The sequence below is a fragment of the Falco punctatus genome, assembly GCF_963210335.1.
Source record: "Falco punctatus genome assembly, chromosome: 4".
In the NCBI taxonomy this organism is placed as follows: domain Eukaryota; kingdom Metazoa; phylum Chordata; class Aves; order Falconiformes; family Falconidae; genus Falco; species Falco punctatus.
In genome coordinates, this window is record NC_137583.1 from 28,778,473 (window position 1) to 28,800,972 (window position 22,500).

The window sequence follows — 22,500 nt, forward strand, 5'->3', positions numbered from 1 at the left end:
CAATCTGCACTATCTTAGGCTTGGAGTACCCTGAAGGGAACTCCAACACACTTGAGGTAAGGGATCATATGGATGGGCAATAGTTGGAAGAGACACAACAACACAACGCGTTTTTCTGAATCAACTCTGCAACAAAGGCATCTTCTTAAATAAGAACAATGCTGGAGATAAAGTCTATCCAAGCTCCAAAACCCACAGCTTTTGTTCAAGGGCTCTTCTCAAGAGCAGCACAAGCCAATTAAAACTGGAGAACTTTGATGAAATTAACAATTTTATTTGGAGGTGAAACAGACCTGACTAGGTAGCATTTAACCTCTACATACAGATTTTTTTCCTGCTTTCCATACTCTGGATCATACATCACACCAAGAGCTAGACATTAAATCAGATTTTTAAAAATTTTATTTATTTTAAAAACCTACTTTTTTCTGATTTTTGTTTAGTATGAAATTCCACAGGAGGTACAAGGCTGTAATGAAACTTGGGAGGAAAAAAAAAAAAAAAAGTTGCACAAGTTGAAAGCCAGACAGCACAAGCTAGAGGAGAAAACAGGAGGATGCTCTGAAGCTGTAATTTTGGTTTTCCCATATACAGTCACAGTAGTAAAAAGCTGCCTTTCAACAAGAACAAAGCAATTCCCTGGAATTCAAATAACTATGCAGAAATTGCTTATTTGCTTCTCCTTTGGTAGGTGTGCATCCCCACCACTAGCATTTACAAATCTAAATGATTTCTCAAGTACTCTATAAAAGATGCATTTAAGAGCCTTTTGTGTTTTTAAACCATTTAAATAATGGATCTTGTTCAAATTAAATCCCATGTCCTTCTATAGGAAGATTACTTTAAAAGTGGAAACTGTATTTGCCTTGTGAAAACACGTAAGCTGCTGAAGGTTCAAAAGCACGTCTCTTTCCCTGAATAGGTAAGATGCGTGGCTATGTTCTGTGTGTTGATTTTTATCTATTTCCTGCAATGCACCACTGCAGTAGCAAATTTCACATGTGAACAACAGGCTTGCCAATACCGCAGTAGTGTATTCTAAGATCCAGTGCAAAATCTATTACTTTACCTCACCATTCCCCCATGTCAGCAAATCGTGGAAATGTTTTCAAACGTCCTGTTAGGTAATGTATTGATCTAATCTGTGAGCATGTGACTTGGGAAGCAATTCAAGGAGCGAGCAAAACAGACAAACCTGTCTGATGCTGTGCAGAGTCTTATTAAACCCTGCCCATGCTGCAGAGACTGTATTTTGCCCTGCATAAAACTGAGAAATCAGATTCTTCATATGAAAACAAGTATGTTCTTGGGAAGTCTGCCATACTGCTTTGATGGAAATACTCTAGACGGCATCCTTTCAGAAAGGAAAGAAAAAAGGAACTTCAGGATACATAGGATCAAAGTCCTAACTGGTCCTCCAGCCTCATTTAGAAAAGCACAGATATTTCAGCTGTCCTTTAACTACTCTAGGATGTCCATAAAAATATGTGAACTTAATTAGCCCACATCAAAGTCAAAGCAATTCTGCTAGTAGGAAAGATGGATGGGATGATGCTACAGCACAGATTCTCTGTGGCACGACTTATTTATGGGCATGACTTATTTACGGGACAAATACTCTCAGCAAAAAACGAGACTAGTAGAAAATGAGCAGCAATAGTGTGACAGTGTACATCTATTAGCAACTATTTGTTTTATTTAAAAAGAAAAACAAACCCACAAACAAAGCTGCACTAAACAGGGTAGATCCATTGTTGAGCCTAACCAAAAAGCATTCGTCTGGTAAAAAACATCTCTGCTTTTAAGAGCTTCCTACGAGTTATGCACCATCCTGTCAAAGACTTTAAGGGTTATTATACATGACATTTCTGTATTTACTGTAGCAGAGCAAGCCAACTGGTAGTACAGAAACTAACCCCATTGCTTACAACTTCTCTGACAATGTGGGTTTCAATGATGATACATATGACAAGCAAATAGGGAACACAAGCCAAACTCTCTTCTTGCCATAAAAGTAAAACCTCTTCTTTGTCTAACAGGAGCTGAAGACAAGTTCTAGTCCCCTCACAGTGCCTACAAGAAAAAAACTTTACAAAACAATAAAATAAACTTCCCTTTTGGTTTTACAAGAGCCATACAGAACATTGCTGATTCCCCTTCCAAAGACAGATTTGGCCAAAACACCACAAACCATTCCCAAGAACCACATTCCTCCCTTAAAAACATGCCAGAAAAACGTGCTGACGCAGAAAAGACGATTAACCCATACAGACCGAATAGTCACCACCAGAGAACAGGTGCGTTCCCTAAAATTACATGGCAAGTCTTCTGGAGAAAGTAAGACAGAACATTCACAGGGTCTCAAACCACAGCGCTTGTACTGGTAGGAAGCACGAAGTCAAACTATAATGAACAACCTACAGATTTCGCTTGTCTAGTTCCACTTACAACATTGGCATCTGAGGACAAATTTACGTTCACCCAGCTATGTGTGTACAGGAATACTCTAAGCCCACTAGCACATTACTACCTAGGAACATCCACAGAATGAAAGCAAACTCTCAATATGCTTAGAACACGCTTTGATATCTAGTAAGCTGAAGCTTACTATTTCCTCATAGCTCAGTACAAAACAAATTAATAATCCATTTTACTAGAGCAAATTAAAAGGTCTTTTACTCACTATAAAGTTTCCATGCAGATTTGCAAACCTGAAGTTACAGAGACAAGACAGACTGTCAGAACTGCAGTCCCCTCTTCAGAACATTTAAGATTTAGACAGATATTCTGAACTCTACAGACATGAAGTCATCTTAGAAAAACTTATTAAAGCAATATGAACACAAAACACCTTTTGGAAGAGGAAAGGAGTTTGGATTTCTCACACTAAAAACTGTTAACATGAATGACTCTTCAGAAAAAAACAAACTAACAAACTGGGAAATAAGCATTCCCATGACAATTTTATTCCTTCGTCCATTCAAAGAGTTAGCAAACTGCTGTGGTCCCACAGAATAATCATTAATCACAATATGTGTAGGAAGGTGGGTGACAGTTTCTTAGCAAAGAGCTGCTCTGTCTTTTTACGTACAACTTACAGCAAAATACTATGTTTTAACGCTTCACACTGCATTCAGAACATTAACTTGTTTTGCAAAGTTAAGTTCATTTTACCTGCCTCTCAAAGGAATGAGCTGGGAAGAGGGGTCCAGTTACATTACTACTGCTCCTCAAGATCAGGGAACATGAAATGCTAACTCCTGTTGTTCAGGGGGGCTTGGGGAAGGTGTGGTTTCCAAGTAGAGAAATTTTGATTCCTCTAGGTGATTGCAGAAGCAATCAAAAAATCCTCCCCTCCACCCCAGAAAGTAACAACACCCACCACCACCCAAAACCAACATAAAACCACAACACAACACATTCAATTTGGTACTTCACTAGTAAGACGTGGTTTTTGGACCTGAGTTTTGAGCATCTTGTCCACTTTAAGAAAAAAAAAATGCTGCCGTAACAAATACTTGCCTTTTTTGTTGAAATACTACACTACAGTTTCAGCTGTCTGCTCCTTTCCACCTGCCTTCCAAGATACTACCAATTAATTACCTCAAAACCAACCTTCCATTATGACAGAAAAGAGCGTAAGTTTGTTACATTTGAAGTATCTAACCTTACCTAGCTGTATTTAAACTGAACCTCTAGTATAATATACAATCTTTGTATTTTGTGTTGAAATTTCTGTTGCTCCCATACTATAGAACTTCAAACATACACTGGCAGTAAACTCAAAAACCCAAGGACACTAGCTCTCGATGGTTTCCAAGTGCTACTGAGAAGCTGGGATAACTATCCTTGGACAGATTTAATACTGTAAAGGTCATAGTGGCTGTGAAGCGCTTTCTGAATTTCCATCACTTATCAGGACTGTTAAAAACACTTTTTTTTTTCCTCTCCCAACAAAGTTTCAGTTATAATGCTGAAACCTTCACCTGAGAAACGTAGGATGACAACCTTGCAGGAAAAATCCTTGTTTCTCTTCTCTTTTCAGTTTGTTGACTACAGCTGAAGAGATCTTCTCACATGTTGATTTTTTTCCAGCAACATCCAGCCACTCAACAATATTTTGTTGGGTTTTTATATGTACCGAATAATAGCATTAAGTAAAAATCCATATATTCCCTTCTCAGAGATGCCTGTAAACAATTAACACATTACATTTCCTGTATTAGTGACATTGCTTAGTTCAGAAGAACTAAGGAGACAAATTTCTGAATTGAAATTTTTCAATCAAGTGTAGAGAAATCCATCCTGATATTTTTAATAATCAGTTCTCCATGTTACTAAAAGGAGTACTATTAGAAAAAAAAAGGTGGTTGGTTGGGTTGGTTTTTTTTTTAAGTCAGTCTTAGGTTTGCCCTTTTTTAATAGTGTAATTACATTATTTGTATTTTTTTGATGCATCATCATCAGTAGTTTTGACTTCAGGAAATTTACTTTGAATCTCATCAGTCACAGTTTAATAAACATACGGGAAACCTGTAAGTGAAGGGAGCTGACATCCAGGCCCTAAATCTGTTCACTGACATTTGTGTAAAAAAAAAAGTCTATAGAGCCTCACTGCAATGCAATTTTTTGAGGAGCAACATGGAGAACCATCAAATGGATTCAAATCTTCATCTCAACCCAGCTCAGACTCTTGCCTGCACTGAACATGAGAACAGGAGAGCACGTGTGTGCAGGTCAGGCGCCGCACGCTCACAGCAAAGGGACAAGGTTCTACTTGTAGCAGCTTTAAACTACAGGAGTTCACTAAAGTCTGTGCTTACCGCTGTAGAGATCCAAACACAGTTACAGACAGGTATTTTTGTTGTTTTTTATTATTGTTGTTGTGGGGTTGGGTGTTGTTTGTTTTTTATTTAACTTCCAAGCAACTGCTGCATCTTATTAAAGAAAAAACTCCTCTGGCACCTGACAGCAGAGCAGAAAGTGGCCAGAGCTTTGTATATTTGACTGGTACTACCCACAACATCTTCACATTCAGCCATAAAACCACAGAAGCAACTGCAGCTGCAAACCAGAGCCAGGCATTGTGGGTCTGGAGGAGAGAAAAAGGAACAAGGGCACACAGCCCAACCGGCAGCGAAAGAGCCCAGGGAGGCAAGGGGAACTTGTACCAGAACCCAGCTGCTGCTGTCACCCCCAGGGCCACAGGCAGAAGCAGAGGAGCAGCACTACCTAGCAGAGCACTCAAGGTGACGCAGCACTAGCCTTGTAACTAAGGCTCCGTAGATCTCAAGACTGAAGCCCACTTTACAGTAATGCATCTACTACAGGTAAGTCTGCCTTTGTCTACAGCTAAGGACATAAAATCCAGCAGTCTCAAAATCCGTGAGTGATCACAGAAGATATAAAGAAGTATCCCTTTTCCCACTGGCAAGTCTTTTCCTAAAAAGAAAACATCTCCCATCACTCACAGCTACAAGAACTGAGAGACAAGAAGAAGAGGGGGCATAAGAACAAAACCATTTAATTTCCACAAATACATGAAGAATAATCTTGCTGCAGCAATTCCAGTGTCACTGTTGTGGACTTGCAAATAGTGATTCATGACTACTTTGAAACAGAATTTCTATGCCATGCTTCATCTTCTAACATTTATCCTATTCATTCATAATTTGGACCAAACTGGAAAGACACGTGGCTGAATTTCAGAGTCTGAGTACTTGGAAGTTTTACCAGCTTGAGACCTGGCTGCAAGACTGCAGCAAACCTGAGAATTAACCCATCCTTAGACTCCAACTAAGTGCTACACATTGATGGTGTGCATAATCTCCTACAGCAAAAGATAGGAAAATTTGACAAGAACATTTTGTGCTGACCCGCCAGACCGTGTTCTCTTCGCTTGACTTTTGTATTTACAAAAGGAAATGCTAAGCCCTTAACTCAGTTACCAACATTCCCTCCAACAAAGGCTGATGACTTAACACTGGCGGCATGTAAATGGTGCTGATTTCCACATCTTCCTTTTTAGTAGGCTGTTTGACTAAATAATGCTGCACACTGAGAACAAAAATTAGATTACAGCGCTCAGTTTCATTTACGAACATTGTGCTTGTTTTGTCATTTAATGCAAAAATTTAAAGCATGGACATAAAAATTAGTTAAAACACATACAGACTGCAGCAGCCAGCTGGGCTCAACGGACAGGAAGGCTTATTAGGCAAAGCACATGCTTTTAGCTAGAACACACCTCTGCATTCCAAAAAGAAATCCCATCAGGACAGTAAACTTTCGCAATACAGGGATAAGAAAAGCAAGCAAAAAAATTCCCAGGCTGTTGGCTACAGCGAAGGCCTATTTCATAGTATCAATAACAGATTCTTCCTATTTTCCTTTGCACTTTCAAGGAAAAAATAAAACAAAACCCAGGTACTTCCACCTCTGCCATTTTACTAGCTGTGTTTTAAAGAAAAGCCTGTCTCTAGAAGAGCTTCACCTACCCTCTGCTCTTCCAGACGAAGATGTTGGAAGGGCTGTAGGAGAAAGGGTGAAAATACAATTAAGTGCAGATAACATTGCTTTCAGGACCTAAAACATCCCCCCTCCTTCCGTGATACGAAGCATGAAAGCACACCTACAGCTGTAAGCATTACATAATCTGCCTGTGTAAACACCAGTTTCCTTCTGAATTAATTAAGTTTCATAAAATTCTAATGCTTCTATTAAAATATGAAGGATGGAAAAGGAAGATGACATTGCAGCCAAAGTGCTATCCAATCCTGGTGAGATAAAAACCCATCCACCTTCACACTACCAAATACAGTAAATACTGAGCACCCTTCTAAGTACCTTCAGAAGAGTGTGGAAAGTTCAAAAACCAAAAACACACAAACAAACCAAAAACTGTAACAATTCAACACTATCTTACAAAGCAATTGGGGAGTTCTGAGAACCATTTCTTGTAGCTAGCTCCAAACCGTTGTTAGTGACCTTTTGAAAACAGCACAGCTTTTACTTAAATAATTGAAGAGCTGAGGTAGACAACTTAAAATCCTAAAACTATTCCAGTTCTTGAAATCATTCAGAGTTCTGCAGAGCAGAGCCATCAAGACAGAACGCTTTCGACACAATGCCATTGTTTCATTCCACAACGCATCTTTTTGACAGTACTTCAGAACTCATAATATGCAGGTTGCTTCACAGTCTCACAACAGAACACTCTTTACATACTATAAAACAAGTTACAAGACAAAGAAAAACAGTTAAAGGTGCCAAAGAACATCTTGAAACTATATCCAAAACAAAAAACGCGCATAAGTCTCAGCGACAGACAAAGACCTGATTTTGAAAAGAAATGCAAATGGATTCACCTTCAGCAGTTTCAACTACTACCATTATACACATCAGATCAGTGGAAGTATCCACACACAACACTCTCACCTTTCAGATGCTCTACTAGCCGTTACCTCTGTGCCCTGAAAGCAAGAAAAAGTAACATGCTACATAATACATACTATTTTCCACTTCTTTTTTTGGTGAAGACTAAGATTTCTATTAAAGATTTAATTTTGCCCACTGCCAGAGCTAGAAGAACAGTACCTTGATGTAGAAGACAATTTGACTGTCAAAGTTAATAAATTACTCCAATTATTCTTTGATTAATCACACAGAAATTAAGAACGCAGAGAAAAGGTTCTCTAAGAGGGGGAAATTTTCTGAAGGTTTGCAGGCAAGTTCAAGTGTTTTTCATCAGTACTGTGAATCTCCATGCCCAGGCATTTCTTTCTCAGTAATAAAATAATTTTTGGAATTAAAGTGCCAAAAGACTTAATCAGAGCAGGATTTCCTGACTGATTTCCCATTTCTGATAATCAAGTGATGGCAGTGGTAACTGATGAGGGAAATAGGGGAACAGTACTACCTACATGTGTTTAGCCCAAGATCTGCATTAGGACTCCCCAGTTCACCAATCCCAGGTAAAACTTATCTCCTAAGAAAAATGAAGAAAAGATTTATCAAATATATTCATATTCCACATGACCCTTTGAACAAGTGCTTTTGCACAGCAAACTCTTCACTATAGTTTTGCTAGAGAAAAGCCAAAAGAAGACACTAAAAAAAGACAGGAGAAAAAAATCCACATAGTGGATGGGTTGGGAATGCTGGGAAGAAAGGAGGAAAACAGAACTGTAGTGAACGTGACAACTTCTTAGGTATCACTATTGCAGGTGACTCCTTCAGCACTTGGTACAAGAAACATGAATTATATATAAATGCTATTCTGTGCAGCGTGCAACTATTAGAACATTTAAACACACAGACATTTAATGCAGCTAAAAGTTAATTTCACCACTCTTGTAAAGATTCATCTTCAGTTTTAATTAAGACGTACAGTTTTTCCTCCAAACTTTAAACTATTATTTCATGAAAACAAAGACAGTAACCCTCCAAACATCATCCGTGATAACTAGCAAGCAGGAATAACTATTTGTACGTATCTCTTCAAATTCTGTAAACTAGCTCAGTTTTTGTTTCAAGAAAAAAAATACATACATCTATTTCCTCTCCGTACCTTGCAAAACAGGAATATTACAAATAAGACCAAAACTTTCAGCCAGCTTCATTCACATCTCCCTTTTCTTTCACTGACTCTTGGGATACTTTGCATTTTGAGAAGAACTATCCCATATAGATGAATCCTCCCTGGTAAATGAAAATATATTTTATGTACATAGATACACACGCACTAAAAAAGTGTAACCACTTTACCTGGACAAAAGAAAAGAGAATCTGAATCTCAATTTCCTGTAAAGATGGCTTCAGAATGGACTTTATGTACTCGTAACACCGAGTACAGAGGTCCAGGAAGCCATTGCAAATTTTCCATTCAAAAATAGTATCTGAACACAGGTATAGTTTGTATGATGGGAAAATACATGTTTTTGTAGAGGCCTTGCTCTATTTATGTCTACTTATATTAATGCCACAGACATTCAGTAGTTAGCATCACACTCTTGGACAGAAACACACCAGTTTCTGTTAAGAGCAGAGAGACCTTTAAAAAGAGATGAATGCACAAGGAGAAACTACAAGACGTTCATCAGTTAGAGCGTGCTCTGGAGCACATGCACCTGACAAATTAGTAGCATGTGGCATTTTAGTAATAACAGTGCCTGCAGAAGATGCTTGAAAGAAGAGAAGACAGCCTGCTTTGGCATTAGAGGTGATTGCCAGCAACCACTCACGCACATGCCATTGATCCATTCAGACAAGATAGTCAGAATTACGGTTACTGTCACATTTGTCAAGCATAAAAAGACGTAACTTACATTCTACCTGACATTAGCAAATAATGGGCCCACAGCACGCCATTAACACTAATAATTAAGATAAGTAGCGTTTCATTTACCGAAAGAGCATCTGTACAGTAAAGCTGCAGGCTGCTTTCAGATAAAATTACTCAGATATAGTTTACAGTTTATCTTATCGTAAGAGTTTAAGGGTACTTGGGTACACACACATTTTCGTGTAAAGCAGAACACAGGAAAGAACTTCAGTTGTATAGCTATAATAACAGCGTATTTAAATACCCTATTTAGAAAGCAAAAATCAGTGATCTGAAGACTCCCAGTTGAAAAAAAGACACAACTGAATATTGGAACATGGACTGGTGGAACAAATTGCTTTTTAACTCCTATGGCAAACATGACTGAGCTATTTGCAGATAGCAGTTGTGACAAAATCAAATCATCTTCTCTGATCATCCAAACAGAGGTTGGATGTTGCTGGCATCTACAACACCAGACCAGGCCACAGCCAGTGATCTCTTAATTCTGTTCAGTGGAATCTCACTTGAACGCGGTTGCCACGATTTAAATGAGCAACAAGAACAGGCAGCCTCCTGTTCACCAGCTGAACTCCCATAGCCTGTCTAATGGTGAAGTGGAGCCTGATGTTCCTCAGGACACTTGCTCAAGGACAGCAGAGCTTACTCAGAGCTGAGAAGGAAATACCTGCTAGAGTCTGAAAACAGGACAGGAAAGCAATATCCAAGCGTCCTTCAAGTACAGCTTCAGATTTGAAATAATGTTCCAAAACAGATGGAAAAAGAAGGCTCCAACATTCATGTACTTGGAAAAAGATTACTGCCATCTTGATGATAATTCTAAAATATGGGGCTTGTGCATGTGTGGAGTTAGTTACACCAACACTGGTGTAACTATCCTGTGTTCCAATGTAGAACTGCCTGCAGTATGAGATTTTAGTAAGATTGAATTGAAAACTAGACACAAAGCTGTATCAGCAGATCTTATAAATTCACTAAAAAAACCCACAACAACAAACAGAAAACCCCAAAACAAACAAAAAACCCCAAACCCAAAAAAGCATTATCAGAAAAAAGGTAGTAGCTGTAAAGTCTCACAAACCACTGTGCAAACAAGTTGTTCTGTTACTTGGTTTAGAATGTAAGGTGGTCATCTGAAACAGAAGGGCTTTTATAGTTCATAGAAAAATCATTCCTGGACTAGCTCAACACTTCTCCCTAAGGTGTAGCTCTTCGAACATCAGAAGTTCAAACTGGTAGGTCAATATGTAAACAAAAGACGTAAGTGAAATCCTGGTTTTTTTGCAGAGGGGTTGGGTGGGGGCATGCTAGGTAAAGAGGAGGAAAAGAAAGCAGTCCTATACAGATGAATTCCAGTTACCCAAGACTGCTGGACAAGCAGATAATGGGTTGAAATACCCAGAAGTCCATTTAGAGATAAGAAACCATTCTGCAGTTCTTCAGAGAAGTGATTACTACCACTCAGGATTTGCAAGCATTACAACATCTTAAAAAAACAGATTCACTATGTTTGATAAATATTCAAAATAAAGTCCATCCCCACACCCATTGCGCTGCACATACAGTATAAAACATGGGGTTGGAGAATTTACAACAAGTGCTATACCATTTTAGTCACAAGTTAACTAAAAAAGTGGCTCCTTTCGTATTTTACATATTGGCCAGACTTCCCCTGTAACAGTCAACATAATAACAAACATTTAGCAAAGTTGAGTAAGATATTACAAAAACAAGATTTCCCACCTCTTTTGGTTGGTTTTTTTCCCTAGCATGTTTTTGAAATAGACTGTAGAGTAGTGCTCTACAGTAGTGACAGTCTTTCAACAGTGACTACTATTCCCATCATTCTCCAACAAGACTCTTGGGGAGGGAGCAGAGGAATTGCGTATGCATTTACAAGAACACTACTGTCTCCATTCACCTGTTCTTTGTAGCAGTTTCATCTTTCCATCTTGACAGCAAAAGAAGATTCTCTCCTTGGGCAGCTAGATTCTGGTTCTACTGAGGAAAAAAAAAAGCAACAGCAGCTCTTTCAAGAGATAGGAGTTCTTTATTCAAAAGGTTTTATGCAGCTCTTTTGTTGCCAAGCATTCTCTTAGAAAACGGGGAAGAAATTCAGAGTAACCATTACTATTGTACATGATTGAAAAAACTACTAACTGCCTCTTTTTGAAAAAACTACTAACTGCCTCTTTTAATCAAACAAAATGTGATAGGAACACTAATAGCCATACACATCCAAAGAAATTGCCAAAAAAAGGTAAGGAGGGGGGCGGGGGAATGTTCTGCCTGCGATCTAGCTGTGAAAAAACACAGCGGACCTTGAACCTGCTTTAATCGATCACTAAATTAGAGAACCTGAGCCTTAAAAAGGGAGAGAAGAAACAGATTCTGTACTATATTGGATACCACACACCTTGACATATCTCATATTACCATTCTCTGCTTTTCCTTCCCAAGGTTAAGCAAATTAACATTGACTATGTGTGTGCAGTTTTTTTAATATATATACAAAAAAAACCCCTAACCCTCATTAAAGTAGAAAATCCATGGCCAGACATGGAATAGTAAAACCTCAAAATTCAGACTGAGACATTAAAAATTTAGGACTTGGAAACACATTTATATTGGCCAAAAAAACCCCAAAAACCAAACAACAACCCTGAGCTCTACCAAACAGCAACATCACGAAAAAAGAAATAAGTGTTCTTACAGGCTTCTAAATAACAGAACACATTTTCTTATCACACAGCTCTGGCCTCTTATGATATGACATAAAGTTCAATAGAAGTCTTCCACAAGACACTGGGATTAAAATGAGAAATACATTTCATAACTGTTTACAAAAATTATTTTCATTTTTAGTAGAACAATATAGATGAAGTCACTGTATGTTTAACACTAACACAACTGAACAGCAACTGTTCAGTGTACCAGTACTTAATAACTGAATGTAGGCTGACTGGAACAACCTAAGTGACATTTTTCTTCTTTTATGGTTAAGACAATACCACGGAGAAGGGGAAAGCTTTACCAAAAGCAACTACTAAGGCCAGCCTTTACATACATTTTTTAACTTCTTTTTTTAAAAAAAAATAATTACCTACAGATACACGTACATCTAAATACAAAACACCAATTCAGTGCAAGACACTGCCTGACAGATGAGATAGAACGGTGAAAAAAGTTTAATGAAGCACAAGCTTAAAAAAGAACCAACCACATACTTCAAACAGAGACTGCTAGCAAAACTAATAAAATGAATGCTTTGTTTGTTGATCATACATAAATTACAATTAGAATTTTATTGCTCTGCATTTTGTTTAAATATACCTCAGTGTACCTTGGCACAAATCTACACTTCAAAAATCAGAGTAATTAGAAACACTGTAAAAAATTAGTGCATTAAGTAGTATTTCCATAATTTCTCGTAAGAAATTATTAACAGACATTAGATACCATAAGCAGTGCTTCTGAGGGACTTAAGAGTATACTCATCTGGTTTTCCAATTAAAAAAAGTTATCATTTCCAACTGACTTTCCATCAGCCAACATAACATTGCTTCAAGATTCTCTCTAAAAACCAAGGCATGGTGGTAGAATCAAGAAAGCTTATGCGCTACTACAGCAAAGTGACAGGTTCTTGGTTTTCAGACTGATAGAAAAATTATCTCTTAAGTGGTTTTAAATTTGAATTTCAGCACATACATGCACCAACAGAGAAAGTCATCAGTTATGTTTAACATGTAACTACACTGACTTTGCACGGAATTTAAGCATTTAAAGGCAACAAAAGAAAAAAAAAAAAGCAAGAAGGTCCATCCAAATGAAGAAGCCATGTTCACGTAAACGAGGAGGTTAAGTCCACACAGTAATTTCTGCTGACATTGTAACGTCCTTCAGGGAAATGAAACTTGGCCAACAGCAGTCAAATCCACCAAATCATACCACCAAAACCCACTCAGAAAAAAAAAAAAATCTAAGCCAGAATTGTATTTCACCTTTGAGATACAGAGAGATAGTTACACCCGAACAGCAGGCTTGCTTGTTCTACGCTGCTGGAGTAGCTAGTCACTGGAGTTACTTCCCAGGTGGATCCTCACTGCTTACACCAGGGGGGTTCCAAGCTGTCCATATCATGACACTCTCTTCCATCATCATCTCACCACCCAAAACAAGAGACTTTGCTTCCAACTCTTCTACCTTCCCTCACTTTGTATTAGATGTTGTATGGGCTTCCATCTCTTCTTATTTTCAGTTTACTTATTCCCATACTGAAATGGAATGTTTTCGTTGTGCTATAAGGTGGTAATGTATAACAAGTGGATATAAGCAGAAGACTGAACAGCAGAGAAGCCCGAACAAGCCAGAGGACAGATGGCAGGGGTTTGCGTCCTGCCTTCCCTTCAGGATTTCAGTTCTCTCCCCAAGTCAACAGTCAACATGGATAGTCTGCTAGTATCCACAGCTACCCCATAAGTGGGGAATCTACCTGATGCAATCTCAAAAGTTACTGGATTGCATTCCAACGGGGAAACATCATCAAAAAGGTAGGACTCCACAGGCACTGCCCCAAAGCTGCGAGCCGAGGTCTGAAATCAACCAGTTCAAGCAAACAGATAAGTGTAATGCTGCTCCTCTCCCAGCTAACAATGGAATTTGGGAGCGGGGGGTGGGGGAACAACAGCTGCTTTGGACTTGGAAGATCTGAAACTGCTGTCTCACTGGGAAAGAGAGAACTAGGGTATTTATCATTATTTCCTTGTTCTTACCCACACTACAGCAACACGAGCAGTTTTCAGAAACTCTTAATTATTTATTGCTCCCAACATACTAACAAATATTCTTTGACAGATGAGGCATATTTTTCAGTATTCTCTTTCATTGATCTAGCTCGTCCCTGTTCCCACAACTAAGACAGACTTAGCAACACCTCCTGCTGGGTAGGGTATTAGCTGGTATACTAACGGCTCAATAAAGCTCCAGACCCTTTACCAAAGTTAGTGTAATAACAGAAGTTTGCACATGCTTGGCATCGCGAAAAAAAAAAATAAAATTGTATTTGCGATTAAAAATAACCACAGTGCAATCTGAATTTCTCATAAGAACGGAGAACTCATCTAGCCATTTGTTGTCAACAAACGCCTGTTCCTGCACTCACAGAAATGGTACCAGTAATAAATTCAACATCCATAACACACATGGTCAGACAGATGCAGCCTCCATCTATCATTCACTCAAGACATGTCAGTGGGGGCTACAAATACAACAGAGGACTCAACCTTTCTCTCATCAGCTCCAAAGAGCTGTGTAGGCCACCCCAGCAGTAGGATAAAGCTGTCCTAGCTCTTAAAGCCCCTGTAAACAGAAAAAATGAAAGCCTAACACATATGCACAAGCCATAGCACTGGTATGGGGGAGACAAGGGAAAACGCGGGAGTGAGGGAGAAGTGAATTAATAAGTCTTTTACCTGAGCAAAAACCATAACTGCCTTGGCATGCTTCACTTGAAAAACCAGTTAAGAGCTTGAAGCAAAACCAGGGGATTCTTGAGGAAAGTATTACAATAGTGTATCACCAGTAATCTCACGTAGAGTAGAGCGTAAGTATTACATGAGATCCCATGAAGATTTCCAGTTCTGATCTCTTGCTTTGTTTCTATGGTTATAAACATGCACAGTGTTGTGGGGTTGGGTGTTTTTTTGTGGACAAATAAATGGTCTTTATGCTTTGCAGCAGGATTAAAGAAGAATTCAAGTACTGCCTCAGGCCTTCTTGAGAGTACATCCAGTTGCTTAAAAGCTATCCCTGCCAAATAAAGAGGTGGTTTGGTTTACCCAGGTCTCAAGTCCTCCCTAACTCTGATCTTCAAGATAGTGTTTCTTACAATCTGGTAGTGCAAATAATTGAGGCACAAAGAATAAAAAGTAGGAAAGGCTGCATGTCACAATTTGCGTGACAGTAGAGCCAAACTCTCCAATGCCACGTTTTTGCCTGGATCTTTATCTGTGAGAACACATTTGTAGTAATGTAACATCCACGGCAACTTCTCTTAAAATATGAGAGGATAAAGTTATTGGTGACACAACACCCAGCCACTGGATGTTTTCAGATTTATGCTGGAAATAAACTTGCTAATGTGCTTTTTCCAGTGTATGTCAGACTAAACAATTGGTAAATCTCACTTCCCTGGTAAGCAAACACCACCATGCACAAAACCTAGTTTTTTCCAGATGCTATCCACTACATAACTCGCATATTTCTACAGCACGTACACGAGGGCAAATGTTAAGCTGTTCTGAGGGACCTCTGATCCTACAGCCAAAAGGCACCAATTTTTCTCTTCAGAGCTCTGCAACATCTCAGAGACAGAACAGCTACTGTAATGCCTTGTAGAAACCTTGGGAGGGACAGATGTGACCAAGTAACAATGATTACCTGTATTCTGTGATCAGGCTTACGGTATCTTCTTCTAGCAAGCCCAAATAACAAGGAGTTTCTAGGTTACAGCCATAAATTCCAGGAACAGGATATGTATCCTTGGGCATTTAGAGCAGCATAGAATAAAAATTCTGAGTGAAATAAAACTATAATCACCTAACCTCACTAAAGTAGCTGTAACTAAACCAAACAGCATCTTACAGGCCAGTGCCTAGATATGCTGGCCATTACCAAACAAGAATTTACGAAGTTTCTCCTTTTGAAGGATCGTAAGGACACAGATGGCAGAAGTTAAAATTGTTCGGAATGAAGCCAATGTAGTAATTAGCACATGTTCTTAAAGAAAACATAAAACTTCCCGAGCACCCAACTATTGCTGAGAACACAACTAAAACAGCAAGGGGGACACTGCTCAATTCCTTTTTAAATTCCCCTTACCCAGCCTTAAAAGCCTTCCTTCCTTTTTAACCTGAACACAAAACAGAACCTCCCTACAAGCAAAACCAGAAAAATTAGCCATGATCAGAAGTTCATCTACCTCTTCACTAGCGCTCCACAGGAATGTGTTTTACTATATAATAGTTTTTCCTCCCTGAAGTCAGAGCAGTCATAAAAAAGGGGGAGGGGAGGTTGATTGCACTAGTTCTACAGCATCTGGCTATGCAATAAGACTCTTGAAATAATTTTCTCTACTGTAGCATATAGCCAACAAATCTGGCAAGAAGCAACTTTAAGCATGTGTTGCTGTGACAGCAATGAATTATCACCCCAGTCTGCAGCAAGATTAACACTTACAACCTTGGCATGAAGAGCAGTCTGCTCAGACAGTGTGTCAGGAGTAGTGTTCCACAATCAGACTTGAAAGGGTGGGCTCACGTTAAGAAATTAAGAGCACAGAAACGCAGACATTTGCCTAAACTGTAAACAAACAGATAATTTCTAGGGAAAAAGACAGTGTACGGCCAAAGAAGTAGAAACACCAAAGGAAACTCAAGGTATGGAAGAAAGAAAAAAAAAAAAAAGAAGCAGACATTGAAAACAAGGTACTGCCTGTGACAGAGGACATGCTGTAAAGAACAGTTACAGAACAAAAAAATATAAAACAGCTCACCAGATTTATCCTGCTTAACACAAAAATATTAAAGTATCTGGTCAAGACAACCTGACATGAAATAAGACACTCTGAAAGCTACATGCAAATTGTAGAAAAAAAGCGATCACCAAGTCCAACGTAGGTCATAACTTACAGGTAATGGCACGTACTGTTGTAGAACACAAAAGATATGACAAACTGTAACTTGGCACAAGTAAAGAGCAGATTCAAAACTAGCTTTGGCCTCACTGGAAGGTCAGAGGTGACATTACATCAAACCCAACTCTACTAAGGAGTTCTGTTTGGCAGATTCATGGTCATCCATTCCACTTTTCCAACTAACTGACCACAAAGAGAAGAAACCTGAAAACAAAGCTCCTTACCATAAGCTTCTTAAAACAAAAACCTGCAGAGGGAAGTGAAGAAAGCCACGAAGCTCAAAAAAACATGGTGGAATCTCCTTCCTGCTTGAACACTCACCACACAGACCTGCTTTGGCTTTGCAGAGTTGATAGGACTATAAAGCCTGCCTTCTCTGCTCTTTGATCTGGTTGCTAGACATTTTTCGATAAAAGCACTTAGGAGATTCCACCAATCATCATCTTCACCTCTAATGCAACTTTACTTTGTGAACCAGAAAAAAAACGTATAATATTATGCTGATATTTCACAGATTATGTGTTCTACTTTCAAGATCTTAACTTGAAGGAAACACTTTAAGAAGTTAAGCAGTGTGAGTTGAAACATATGAATAGGTGAGGTTAAAGGATTCAGCACTGAGGGAAACCAAGACAAAAGGATTCCGTCTCCTAAAAAAATAAAATAATAAAATCTAATTCACTAACTATTAGCAACAGCTGCATAAAAAGTATGTTAAAGTGACAGGAACAGTCTAGTGGGCATCACAATCTGCATGGTTCTTTACACAGAACACAGCTTTCTGCATGACAAAAGGAAAATTTTACATTTCCTTGAAAAGCTTTATTTCAAACACATAGCTGTAAGTAGATATAACATAGCACCAAATTCAAATATGACAGCATGAGAGAGAATTAAAAGCATAATACGTGTTGAGAATTTTGTAAGCAAGTGATTACAATTTATCTACTATCTTACTAGGAAATTGGCTCCAATTCCCTGAGATTAGAAAGTTCTCCAAGTAAAAAGGTAGCAAAAATGTTGTCTAGTGAAGAGGAGTACACTGAGTTGAGGCAGATCCTGTAACTGAAGTCAGTTTGGAAATATCTACTTTGTAAAGAAATCAGAGAAGTGCACCTAAAGCTTTTTAATACTGGCTTGTAATGATGAAATTAATGTTGTATAGGCTGGGAAGACCAACCTCCATCCAAGGGGCATAGTTCAGTGTTAAATGTCCACACACCTGACTCCAGTCTTCTGGGGCAGAGAGCACTTAAGGTCCACGGGACTGCTCTGAAATACTCACTAATTCATACTTACTATTCATACAGATCACACTTGGTTGACCACTCAGGCAAACAAAAAACAAACCAAATCAACCCTAACAGAAACACATTACCCCCCAACTTCCACGAAACTACAAGGGAGCTAAAGCACAAAGTTTTGGTTTTAAATCCCCCAGAGTAGCTTGTAAATTATTTCTCACCATGCTTTCCTAGTACTTTATTACTTCAGGCAAGCACATCTTTCACGGTAGACATAGCCTTATAACACTGCTCTTTGCTAACAAAAACAAAAATGATGACTGAAATCTACGTAACGTCCTACAGGATCACAAAACTACCAGCATTCTGTCTTCAAGAGCAGAGAGAGGTATTATTTAGGTTGGAATATGATAACCACTGCTTTCTGCAGTCCGTTTTCCTAGTTCACTCCTCCAGCACAGATAACCTTTGGAGCAAGGAAGCTACAAGGCACATCCTTCCTTGCCTGCTCCCACTAGTATCCATAGAGTTCTGGAGGTTGACAAGGGTCTCAAAGTAAATTTTTCCTCTGAGGAGATGTTATTATTATTATTATTATATTACCATGTTGAGTTTATTAGCTTATTTAAATCAAGACACTTGAAATATCTGACCAAAATGGGCTTATGGCCTCAGCTGGTGGGTTTTTCTCTTCCAGCTACAGTTCAGCATGTTGGTTTGTAATAACTATCTGTGCAGCAAATGCCACCAGAGTAAAATCCAGGCTTGACAGCTATTTTGGGCTCCTGGATTAGAAGTGTTAGCTGCATTAATGGGGCAATGAGAACAAAGTCTTCTGCAGCGAGAGCACGATGAAACACCAGGTGAATTGGTGTATTAGCTCCTCTAGAAAACAACTCCTGTTCAAGCAGCCCTCAGGTAATACAATTCTTCAAGAAGTTTCACCCATTTACTCTACTCCTCTCCACAAGATAGAAATTTTCAATGTATGGTTTTTATGAGGTGCATCATCTGCAGATGAGGCTATTCTGTTGCTTGAAGGTAACTCCTAAGTTTGCTCTTGAACACAAAGAAGGCCAAAGGGGGGAGGTGGGCCAGCAGGTCTACCTGAACATAATGCAGTAATACCAACAGATTGCACTGCATTCTAAGAAATAAATGTCTTTCAGTAAAACTATAAAGTCAGATCACCAAATGAAGGTATTAAAGCTTCTGGTATCTTTCATTCTGAACATGTTTACAGTTGTCATTCTAAAGCAGCAAAATTAAAGAGTTTGGGATTCTTGTCTGGCTATCTTACAGATAACAGCGTTTTTCAATAGTCAGGAAAAAAAAAACCCAGGACAACACACCAGGAAACACCACACTTGCTCAACGTTAAGATTATTGGGTTTTTTCAATTTGATTATCCATACAAGCTACAATTTACAGTACAAAACAGACAGTACGGAAGCAGAAAACTAGGAAAAAGGAGATGCTAACACATTCAAAATGTTTCAAAAGCTGAACTCTGTACTAGACATCTCAAAAAAGGACCCCCAGCCCAGTCCTTCCCATAGCTGCACCAGTGCCAGAGGAACAGGAGACCAGCACCACCACCTGCCCGAGGACACCCTGATGGGGCTGCAGAGCTAGCACCTCTGCACCCCAGGAAGCACGTCAGGGTTTCACGGGAGTGCTGCTCTTCTCCGGCTGTCTCCATCTGGCACACCAGTCCCACAGGGCTACAGCCAGCTGGCACAGCTCAGAACAGCCTTGGGGCTGCTCTAGACTACACAAGGGAGTAGGCCAGAGGAAAACCAGCACCATAAAGAGCTAATTTACAATCCATTATCCCATCATCCTCAACTACATGCAGCATGAGCATGACCTAGGCACATGCCCTGTGACCAGGTGCTTTAAACGACCAAAAAAAAAAGTTACATCATCTTAACAATGAGTTTGATTATAAAAGACATATAAGATCTTTACTTAGAGACAGGCCTTTTTAAAGAGGGAGACAAGTGGCTCGTAACTTGATTATCTAGAAAAACACTATTAATTTCATTAAATTAAATGTAATATGAAAGTGGATTTTCTGTAATAGCTGATCACAGATTACGGGCATTCTACACTCCCTGGTTCATTTATTTTTCACAAGGAAACTGGAGTAGAAGCAAATTATTTGCATACAGGAATAAGTCCTAATGACTGCAAACGTAAGACAAGTTTCACATATCAGGCTCAGCACAGACCAGGACATCTGTGAAAGCCTGGCATGCTCATAACAGCAGGCACAATCACGCTGTTTTATAATATAATAATAATAAAAGAGGTTACTTCATGGAACCCTATTAGCCACACTTTACAGAAGAAACCATTAGTATGTGGAGAACATTCAAACACAGTCAATCCATCAGTGGCGAAGTCCAGAGGAAGGCAGCGGTTGTTACTCAAACTCCCTGCGCAGCCTCCATGCATCACTACTCAGGTCCTCTCCCACCACCCCAGCACTCCTCCCCTCAAGCTACCAATGCTACAGCTGTTGGTTCAACCCTATTCAGGCGAAATATTATTAAGAGGAGAAAAAACCCCCAACTTTTTCATCTTTATCTGTTCTTTCTGGTTAACAGCACAATCGCATCAACACAATACAGCAAACAGTATGGCAGGAAGAGTGTGCAGCCAAGAGCTGGCAATTCCTTGGACTGTTAGGGAAAGACACACACACCCCCAACAGCTGAAGAGCCGGATTTCAGGTTCCCCACTCACCAGTCTTCGGTGATACTGCACAGAAAGACCCAAATTTCACATCTCTTGCTTTTCTCTAGTAAATCAAATGTTGCCCTGTCCTGTACCTGAATAGCATTTTTCTCATTCAAATCATCTGCCAATTCCATCACGTACTTGTGTCTCACTAATACCCACATATATAACTAGTTTCTAAATTTTAATTCAAGCTTTTAAAATCTGTCAGATTTGCTAACTCATCACTTTCTTCTTGATGTCATTTTCTTGCATTCTTTTACCACTGCTTAAAACAACTTGTCTGCAAAACAGTTTCAACTTACAGGCACAATATGCTTACGGAATTAAATTGCTTGCTTTATAAAGAACTGCTATAATAAAGTAATTCTTAAGGCTACCACTAGACTTCTGTTTTTTTGCAGTCAAGACTTCTGCAATATACAGCCGAAGACAGACAACCTGTCCCCCCCCTCCTACTGCCTGAAATCTTTCAGTAAGAGCCTGACTACTTGCATTCCAGTGATGAGATGTCCCTGTGATCTCAGACATACCAGGATCTTTCCCCTCGTCTCCTTTTCGTAGAATACTTAACTGCATGGATGAACAAAAGACTTACTTAGCGTCATAAAGCAATTTCTCTAATGCTCCATGTATATTTTTCACACTTGGCACTATTTCACAAATATACAGTGATATACTTCATATAATTATGAATGTTGGTACCACACCGTTGCACTTTGTTTAGTAACTGAAGGGGCCTAAAACAAGTGGTTGAGAACAACTCAGTATACACAAGTATGAATCAATTCCAGTACCTGAATCAATGCAGAAAAATTACAAAGAGATGCAGAAAAGAAATCAGACTTATTGTAGCAACTCTAGAACTTACACATCAAGTTACAAACAGCAGAATTACTATGTGACAAGGAAATACATCACTAAGAGTAGCAAGATAAAATTATGCTGGACAAAGTGTAAGATCAGTTTCCTTAAGGAACAGCCTCATAATGACAGAAGAGAGCCTTGTTCCTCTTTATGCATGTAACTAAAGTAACTCTTGAAACCATTTTCACTGCTTGCCTCATCCTGTTCTCTACATCACTGTTAGAAGCATCCCACAACCAAACCCACAAAATGTACTCGCGAATGACCAAAGAACTGAGCATTCATCATTCAAATAAACATATCCAGTAACAAGTTTTTTGAGGGGAATGCTTGCTAAGACAGCATGACAGAAGTCAGCAGTGTCCAGAAAACAAGATTATACGAGAATTTTACCCTGGTCACTAGCTGACAAGCAGGACAGTGATCAAGTTTAAGAACAAAACTGGGCAGTAATATGAAGATAAAGCACAGCAAAGAAAAACATAAAACCTCAAGACAAATTTTGCATTTGTCACTGGAGGGCACAGGGTCACAAAACCTCACCCAACATAAATGAGGTACTGAGATCAGTCAGCTATCGCAGCTGTCTTCGCTTATGAAGTTGTCGC

At 39.1% G+C, this 22,500-nt stretch overlaps 1 protein-coding gene across 3 annotated transcripts in view; it reads right to left on the reverse strand.

Annotated features, from left to right (window-relative positions):
* Nucleotides 1-22,500, reverse strand: part of USP22 (ubiquitin specific peptidase 22) — a 111,567-nt gene that overhangs the window by 79,292 nt on the left and 9,775 nt on the right. The window contains exon 1 of one of the 3 annotated variants that reach the window (XM_080385968.1): nt 11,265-11,341. The exons of the other annotated variants lie outside the window; for them this stretch is intronic. The gene's annotated coding sequence lies outside the window, so the exon portion shown is untranslated. Of the gene's footprint in view, nt 1-11,264; nt 11,342-22,500 lie in introns of those variants that run through there. 3 annotated transcript variants of the gene reach the window in all.